The following is a 9,909-nucleotide window of genomic DNA, read 5'->3' on the forward strand; positions in this document are numbered from 1 at the left end:
AATAAGAAGTAGCAACTGAGAGACTCAGATTACATGGATTCAAAGCTAATTTTTAGAGAGGAGAGGAGAATACTTTGGAAATGGAATGAAAGAGTAAGTAGATTGAGGCTGTGAGAAGCTTAAAAAAAAAAAAACCCTTCATCAGTTGAGAAGACTGCAGGTAAAATAGTGTCTTCTGTAATAACAAGAAGATACTTCAAAACAACGACTGAGAGTCTAGGAGATTTTTCTCGAGAGAGTATAATGGAAGGTTTTCAAGAGTGATAGTGAAGTAGCAATGGAAAGGGGTTAGAGTGTGTAGGAGCTGCGGGATAACACTGAAGCCAGCAGTTTTGGTTGTTGGACTGATTAAAAACTAAGTGCTGGTAAAATCAAGGCAGAAAAACATGGCAAGGCCATTAAGTGTTAGAGCAGCTAAAAGTCTGGGAATCTCTCCTGACCCTGACTTATGTCAATGGAGGAGGAATCCTGAGGACTCATGGTTTTAGTCTGGGAGATTCTCTCTGGATGCACATGTGAGGAGGAGTGGTCTTGTCCTAGTGTGTATGCACCCTTTGACCACTGTTGGTGGAGATGAGGAATGTGGGACGAATTCTGTGTTATGCCAAGCCTGGAGAGCATCCTATTATCCTTGTAAATGAAGGGAATTTTTTTTTTTTTAATGAAGGGAATTTTTAAGGGGAGAGGGATGGTTTTAGTCCCAGTGTTATAAATGTAGTATGAGCTTTTTATTTTTTTGTCAAATATCAATCTGGCTACCCTGTGGAGGATGGGTCGGAGCCTAGAAAGGAAAAGAAAATGTGGAGAAATCACTATATTTGTCCAAATGAGAGATGATGATGGCTCAGATTAGGGTGCTAAAATGAAAATTCAAAATAATAGATTAATTATATCTATCGGCATTTTTTTTCTTTTTTTTTTTTTTCTCATGAAACTTTTGTTTTAATGGTTCTCAAAATTCTGGGACAGATTTTTGTCAAGTTGTTTCCATTAAAAACATTAAAAGTACTGATTTTAAAAACAATTAATTTAAAACTGCCACACACGACAAAAACACAAATGGTCCACAAAACATTCTCCTTTCCTTCTGAAGGTTTTATGATGCATTGTTATCATTAACCAGTCTTTTACTATTAAACTTAAATGGCCAATTGACACAAACTGTTCTGAGACCATTCTTCCGCCACTGATTAAGACTGGGGTGGACAGTATTGGGGATAATATTCATTTAGCTTTAGCTTTCTGAGCTTTCGGGGCAGACCTGGTGACTTTGCCAGCTCCAGCTGCCTTCTTGTCCACTGCTTTGATGACACGAACAGCAAAATGGCCCAGAGAAGGATAATTAGAGAAGCTCTCAACACACATAGGTTTGCCAGGAACCATATCAACAATGGCAGCATCCCCAGATTTCAAGAACTTGGGACCATCTTCTAGCTTTTTTCTAGAACGATGATCTATCTTCTTCTTCAGCTCAGCAAGCTTGCAAGCAATGTGAGCTGTGTGACAATCCAGCACAGGTGCATATCCAGCACCGATTTGGCCTGGATGGTTCAGGATAATCGCCTGAGCCGTGAAACCAGCTGCTTCCATTGGTGGGTCATTTTTGCTGTCACCAGTCACATTGCCACAATGAACATCTTTGACAGATACATTCTTGACATTGAAGCCCACATTGTCCCCAGGAAGAGCCTCACTCAAAACTTCATGGTGCATTTCAACAGACTTCACTTCAGTTGTAACAATGACCGGAGCAAAGATGACCACCATGCCAGGTTTAAGAACACCAGTCTCCACTCGACCCATTGGGACAGTACCAATACCACCAATTTTGTAGACATTCTGGAGGGGCAGACACAAGGGCTTATCAGTTGGACGAGTTGGTGGCAGGATGCAATCCAGAGCTTCAAGCAGTGTGGTTCCACTGGCGTTTCCATCTTTATGGGTGACTTTCCATCCCTTGAACCAAGGCATGTTAGCACTTGGCTCCACATGTTGTCACCATTCCAACTAGAAATTGGCACAAATGCTACTGTTATTGGGGTTGTAGCCAAATTTCTTAATGTAGGTGCTGACTTCCTTAACTATTTCCTTCTATCTCTTCTGGCTGCAGGGTTGCTCAGTGGAATCCATTTTGTTAACACCAACAATTAGTTGTTTTACACCCAGCGTGTAAGTCAGAAGGGCATGCTCACGGGTCTGCCCATTCTTGGAGATACCTGCTTCAAATTCACCAACACCAGCAGCAACAATCAGGACAGCACAGCCTGAGATGTAATCATGTTTTTGATAGAGTCTCTGTGTCCTGGGGCATCAATGATTGTCACATAATACTTGCTGGTCTCGAATTTCCACAGGGAAATATCAATGGTGATACCACATTCACGTTCAGCTTTCAGTTTATCCAAGACCCAGGCATACTTGAAGGAGCCTTTTCCCATCTCAGCAGCCTCCTTCTCAAATTTTTTGATAGTTCTTTTGTCGATTCCACCACATTTGTAGGTCAGATGGCCAGTAGTGGTAGACTTGGCCGAGTCTACATGGCCAATGATGACGATGTTGATGTGAGTCTTTTCCTTTCCCATTTTGGTTTAGGTTTAGCGACAGTTTTCACAATACCTGTGTTCTGGCAGCAAATCCACTGTAAAAAAGGTTTTTTTTTTTTTTTTTTTTTTTTTGCTTTGGATAGTAGTCCAGGACCCTAAAAATTGTCATGCAAGTTGAAACTGCACAAAGTAATTTTAATCATCAATGATGAAAATTATTATTGTTCTCTGACATTTAAAAATGTCAAAACAAAAAAAAACTGTTTTCATTTTCATCTTTGGTTTTGCTGTTTTTAGCTTGTAGGAGTTCTGTGACTATTTTGGATATTAGCCCATTATCAGATATATGGCTTGCAATTTTTCTCTGATAGGTTGCCTTTTCATTTTGTTGAATGTTTTCTTTGCTGTGAAGAAGCTTTTTAGTTTGATGTGATCCCACTTGTTTTTGCTTTTGTTGCCTGTGCTTTTGGTGTCATATCCAATAGATCATTGCGAAGATCAGTGTCAATAAAAATTTTCCCTATGCTTTCTTCTAGGATTTTTGTGGCTTTGGGTCTTATATTAAATCTTTAATCTGTTTTGAATTGATGGCATGAGAACAGGGTCCAGTTTCATTCTTTGGTATGTTGACATCCAGTTTTCCAACACCATTTATTGAAGAAACTACTCTTTCCCATTATGAATTCTTAGCACCCTTGTCAAACATTGGTTGACTATGTGTGCTTGAGTTGATTTCTGGGCATTCTGTTCTGTTCTATTGGCCTATATATCAGTTATATTTAAGAAGTCACAAAAATAAATGAGGCATAGTTCCTTCTCTTGAGGTGCTCTAGAGGGAATCAAACACACAGACACACACATTTTTTTTTTTTTTTTAGTGATATGATTGTAATTTAGCTATCAGCCTATATAAACTAACACAATTGAATATCTGTACCTTTCAATCAGGGATCAACAGGTATTGGTCCTTGATATTTCCACCAAGTTTATACTGAGGTATTGCCTAGACAAACTGAATTCTATAAAAATATGTGAAGACTAAAAACACTAATAATATGGAAGTCTATAAACATATATGCCATTTCCACATTGTTTTACAGATCAGAAAACCTGTAAAAACCTATGTACATAGGCACAAAAAAACCTTAATACTTTCTTACTTCCTGTCACCAGATCAGCCTTCTGAAGTATCATTTTATTCCCTTCATCTCCAGCTTCTATACTCTCTAGTCTTATCATTTATTACCATATGATGAAATGCTGTATTAAATTGCCTCTTCAGTACTTAGCATCCTCATCTATTAAAGGTTCATGTGTCTTTGAAGCACCTCCCTACTCTCTTCCTGATTTGAACTCTTCATAACAGCCTTCTCAATTCTTCCAACTCTTTCCTATGGTGAGGTCTTCACATATGCTGTTATTCTGTCTGCCTGGAAAGCTTTTACTTTTCTATTCTTGAAAAAATTTCAATTTAAGTGTCACCTCCTCAAAACAATTTTTCAGGTATCACTTCAGACTAATTAATTTTCTCTCTCATAGCAACTTGTATTTCTCATTCAAATAAGTTGTCAGCAATTAATTAATTGATCATTCAAATATTTGTTTCTTCAATATTTGCATAACCTTGTTTATTTTAAACCCTGTGAAGGTTTAGAGTTGTGTCTGTGTGTTCCCTGTGATGTGCCTATTCCAAACAGAGAAAGATGAGTACATACTTTACATAGATATTTATGTAAGGGAGACTGGATAGATAAAAGAAATGGAGGGGGAAAAAAAAGGAAAGAATAAAGGAAGCATTTACCATCCTACTTACTACCCTCAGAGATGGTGGGAGATCACACTAAAAACTCTGAATGGCCATGAAGTAGAAACAATTGATTAGACTGTTTTGCCATGTGGCCCCATAGCATTTCTTTCTACTGTTTTCATAATCATTATATTTGAAATTAATTGTTTATTATTCATTTTCTCCAATGAATTTTATGGTTCATGTGGAAGAGGACCTCCTCAATCTCCTTTACATGTTTATTCCCAGGGCCTAGAACTGTATCTGCCAAAAATTGTTAATTGAATGGAATTATTAATAAAGGGTGATTTATAATATTTTGTTAACTCCATGATCAAATTGCCTACTCAGAAATTAAACCCTCAGTTAAATACTCTCCTTTAGCCTCTTTTTTCTTTTTACTTTAGCCTCTTAATCGAAATGGGCTCTCATGTTTTATATCAGTTGATTTAAAAAATGATGTGTTTGTATATTAATTCATTTCAATTGTCAGGTCATCAAACATAACCTTTCACCTACTATTTATTTACCTTTCTAACCTTCAGAAAGGAGTATGTCCAGAACAGCTTAATCAAGTTTTAGCACAAGAAAACGGGGACTTAATTTGGCATCTTTGTGCATAAAAACAAGTGAGTTCTTTTAATCTACTATCCCTTCATCTGACATACAAACTTTGATAAATAGAGCAGTAATTTTTGGAGATTATAACATTCATTATCCTTTTTGCTTATCTTCAGTAGCAGGATTTTTTTTTTCCTTTTTTCAAGAGCGATTTTCCTTTTGGCAAGGCTGTTTATTTCTCACAGAATTCTTTTAAAGCAAATGTCATGTGGGGATATCACCAGGTAACCTTAAAGCAAGGCTTTTTTACCACAACTTCATTTTATGGAGTGCTTTTGGAGGAAAAGCCATCTCAAAGCACTGTCAAAATTGGAAACAAAACAAAAGTCACACAGTCAGAAAAATCAATGATCTTTCACATAATCCAAGATTAAATCAAATCAAACTAGCTTTAAGCTTAAACTTTAAAGCCAGTCAGAATTTGACTCACCTGAGAGGCCCAGGAAAGACTAAATTCTGGACACTTGTGTTGCAATAGGAGGCATCCTCTGGGTAATAATTAATGATTTATCCAAGTCTGAATGAGCATTTAGAATCAGCTCATAAAACAGTGGAAAAAAGACCAAACTAACAACTCATCTTAGACCTATGTACTTTCTTTTTATTAATCAGTTTAAATAAAAAACTTGCTTTTGAATTTTACTTTGCATCTAACAGTAAATCAGAAAGCATTGCCTCAGTTGTAAAGAGCCAGACAGTTTCTGTTTTCTTCACTCAAGAGCAAAATTGTTTTACATGTGATATAAAATGATATAAAGGAAAAACATTCTGGAGGCTGCAGATTTGTTCTCATATTCTAAACAATTCTGGAACTAAAAAGCAAGGGTTTCTAAATAGTCTTTCTTTTAACCTAAATTTATTTTAACAGAATTAAATAAAATTAAAAATATGTGTTCACAATATGCTTAGAATAGTTTTTTTGTTGTTTATATATTATCAACTAATTTGATCTTCTTAAAGCAATATATAGGTCATTGGTAATATAATTCCATACATCGGTATATGATAAAGAACAATTTGTAAGTGAGAAGTACCTTGTTTGGAATAATATTTTCTGCAACATGGTGTACCTGCCTATAACTTGTTTTGTATGTATTAACATAATATCAAAAGATACTCATGAATATATGCATGAGAAATATTTTCATAATAGTTTAATGCCAGCATCAATAATTTTATTCTTTTTATTCCGTAGATCTGACTTTGTTAGTATTTTCTCTTCCATTACTATATTCTCTTTAGTTAGGAAATAAATTTGTAGACCAAAAATTGATTTAGAACCAACTGACATCCTCATAGAGGAAGTTTTATAAAATAGAGACTTACTGTCGAAGGAACATTATTGTTGTGGTAGGCAAAATATTGCCTCCTAAAATGAATCCACATCTTAATCCTTGTGAATATGCTAACTTACACAGCAAAAGTGATTAAGAATTTTAGATGGGAGATTATCCTGGGGTTATCTAGGTGGACTCAATTTAATCACAAAGGTCCTTATGTAAGGAGGGTAGGAGTGTATGGGTGTGAGAGAGAAATTGGAGATGTAACATTGTTAGGTTTGATGATGAAGGAAAGGGTCATGAGTTGAGGGATGCAGGTAGCTGGCTTCTAGAAGCTTAGAAATTCAATGAAATGTTCTCCCAGTTGCCCCAGTACTACAGCCCTGCTGACAGTTCCATTTGTACTCAGTGAAGCCTGTTTCAGAGTTCTGACCTCCTCTAAGATAATTTACATTGTTTTTAAGCCACTAAGTTTGTGGTAATTTGGCATAGCACTATAGAAAACTAAAGCAATTGTCTAATGAGAAGAATAAAAGTCATAAGAATAACACAGTACTAAAGCATTCTAGTCATCATGTGAAGCACTTTTCAGGAAATATCTTGTTTCATCTATACAATAACACTAAGAGATACTTAATGTCAATTATTAATCCCATTTTACAGATGCAGAAATGTGTCTTATGGAGGGAAAAAGCATATCCAAAGTATGTAAAACTAGCAAGTGGAAGGGGTGTGATTTGAACATCTAAGCATCTAGTTCTTCTAGTCAAATAGCTTGAGGATAAAAGAAAAATCTAGTGGTCTCCTTTAATCCTAAATAACTTTGGCTCTTTTATTAATTATGTTGCTCATAAAACAGCTTGGATACTAACAATGTCTGCCCAAGTAGAATAAATGAATTACCAGAGGAAAACTGAATGCAACTTTCTTTTTATTCATTTAACACACTCACAATAAGGTATTGTTCCTTCCTTTATAAATGTTTGTTCTTTGGGCAGGCACCAAGTTGGAACCACCTGTTGCTACCCACCCCCCCCCTTCCCTCTGGGCTACAGTTGATTGGCCCAGGATTGGGCACCTGTATTAAATTTATTCATATAGTTGCCCCTTCCTGGGCAAACTCAAATTGGTGCTACAAAAACTGTACGTTAACTCTCCTAGACTGGATGGTCCTGCAACACTTGGAGCAGAATGTTTCACCAGGAGGACAAAATAGATAAAGAAAGCTGTTTTCCAAAGAATGAGAAAAGAATTCAGTATAAATTTAGATACACAGTGTTAACATACAAAAAGAACATTAAAATTTTGCCTGACCCTGGTTCTAGTATATTACTAAATACAAAATACTACTAAATATTTGTTCTTTCCCTTTGATTCTTTAAGATGCCCTCAAGGCCTTATGACAAATTTTCAATTAAGTTGTCTTCAGTGGAGCGATCTTTCTTGCAAGATGATCACACTTTCATCCTATTGTGCCAGATCCTAGACATAATAATTTGACATCCCTTCTTTTAAAAGAACTTATATTCTGATGAAGTTGATTAAAATGCAATAAAAAAGTCAACATTTTGGGATGCCTGGGTGGCTCAAAAGTTGAGCACCTGCTTTTGGCTCAGGGTGTGATCCCTGAGTCCCAGGATCGAGTCCCACGTTGGGCTCCCTGCATGGAGCCTGCTTCTCTCTCTGCCTTTCTCTCTCTCTCTCTCTCTCTCTCTCATAAATAAATAAAATCTTTTAAAAAGTCAACGTTTTATGTGCCAAAAAGAAAATGGCATTTATCAGTATATTTCAGGCCATCGGTAATAAACTTTGAAATTATTCAGAAAATCAACATTCAGTTCTCAGCAATTATCATTTTCCAATTTTCCCTTCCTAAAGGCAGATATTCAGGATAAGATTCTAACACTAAACATATAAAAACCTCCTATTCTGTGTCATAACTTATTACCCATGTAATATAGTCAATCATATTCACTCATCAGTTTTCCAATTATGTTTCCCATATTTGATTAATTTCCTCATTAATGTAATAATTGGTGATCATAAAAAATCATTTTCTTACTTCATTACCATGACATATAATTCCTGCTGCTTTCATATCATCATCATCTTCCTGTTCAGCCTTTAATCAATTTACCTTGAAAACAACTGTCCTAGAAATATTGACTTCATATACTTAAAAAAACAACAACACAAAGCCACAGATAATTAATCAATTCCATTTTTTCTGATTATTTTATGGCCAACATGACACTTGCCTCAGTTTCTCCTCTGCTGGATTCAGGTTTTCAGCATACTTAACCTGGGAGGTAGGGCAAAGTTTTAAGACTGAATTCCAGATTTATACTTTGGAATATTTTTAAATTTCACAATGTTCTCCTCAGTCTAAACCAAGATTTCTTGTCTTGTGAATTAATGGCAAAATCCTCTCCTGTTCGATTTTAAGTCTCAGCTGTTCATGACATAGCTTCCATCAGAATTTTACATTTTCCCACAAAGCTGCTGTAAACATATTTACAAACTGGCTAGTGAGGTGCTCTCAACATTCTCTTATTACCTCCTACCCTTCTGCACTCATTGTACTTTGCCCTCCCCCCTTTTTTAAAGATATTATCCACTTATTTGAAACAGATCACAGAGGGAGAGGGAGAGGGACAAGCAGACTCCATGCTGAGCAGGGAGCCCTCCATGGGACTCAATCCTAGGACTCCAGGATCATGACCTAAGTGGAAGGCAGACGCTTAACCAACTGAACCTCCCACATGCCCCTCTCCCTCTCATAAAGCACATCACATGCTGTTTTGTGTCCAAGCCATTTACTGCAATGGCTTTTTCCCCAATTGATTTTGCAGTTTTTGTGAACAGATGTTGTTTTTATTTGTTAATAAAATCTACCAATACACAATCTTGAATGTGGTGGGTGAGCAATAATTATTTATTCGAACGACACATTGTTTTTCTAAGACTCTGTGTCACTTTTCCATCTACTCCATCTTCTTGCCTTCTGCTTTACTACACCCTAGCCTTCCCTCACCTCCCTTCTATTCTTTTATACCACCTTGCTAGTTATTTACCAATGTGGCTACATACCACATTGTAGACTATCAAAGTTAGTTTAAACATTTACTTCTCTCTTTTTTTAAACAAGCACAAACTGAATCTTTTCCAGGGCTCAGTTACAGAAATATATCCTGTGTACAAATATGTCTATGATCTACATACAAATGAATCACCTCATTTTTAAAAGAATGCTTCATTATATTTTAAAAGAAAACAATATAACGCTTCATTTTCTCAGTTTAAATTCAAAATATTTCATGTTACTTTTGTTTTTGTGCAGTTTATTTCCAAATTCACATCGGAATATAATTTAACATCTGGATTCATATTTTATATATGTATATATATATTTTTATATATGTATATATATATGGGTATATATATATACACACACACACACACACACACACAAAGCAGAATGGTTTTTGGCTTAGTGGTGGACTGGATGGGGAGAGATTGGGCTTATCATGTTGGGTCCATCTGATACTGTAAACCACATTTGTAAAAGGATCCAGTCAGACTGATTTTCTGTAGGCTAAGTAGTCCCTTGGAAGATAATCCAATATACGGAAATAGTTACTTCATTTAGTAAGAGAATTAGAGGTGGAGAGTGAAGTGT

At 36.0% G+C, this 9,909-nt stretch overlaps 1 pseudogene; it reads right to left on the minus strand.

Annotated features, from left to right (window-relative positions):
* Positions 1 to 1,014: 1,014 nt before the first annotated feature.
* LOC140608394 (elongation factor 1-alpha 1 pseudogene) lies at positions 1,015 to 2,582 on the minus strand (annotated as a pseudogene).
* Positions 2,583 to 9,909: the final 7,327 nt, after the last annotated feature.

Source organism: Canis lupus, chromosome 17 (genome assembly GCF_048164855.1).
Source record: "Canis lupus baileyi chromosome 17, mCanLup2.hap1, whole genome shotgun sequence".
Classification (NCBI taxonomy): Eukaryota; Metazoa; Chordata; class Mammalia; order Carnivora; family Canidae; genus Canis; species Canis lupus.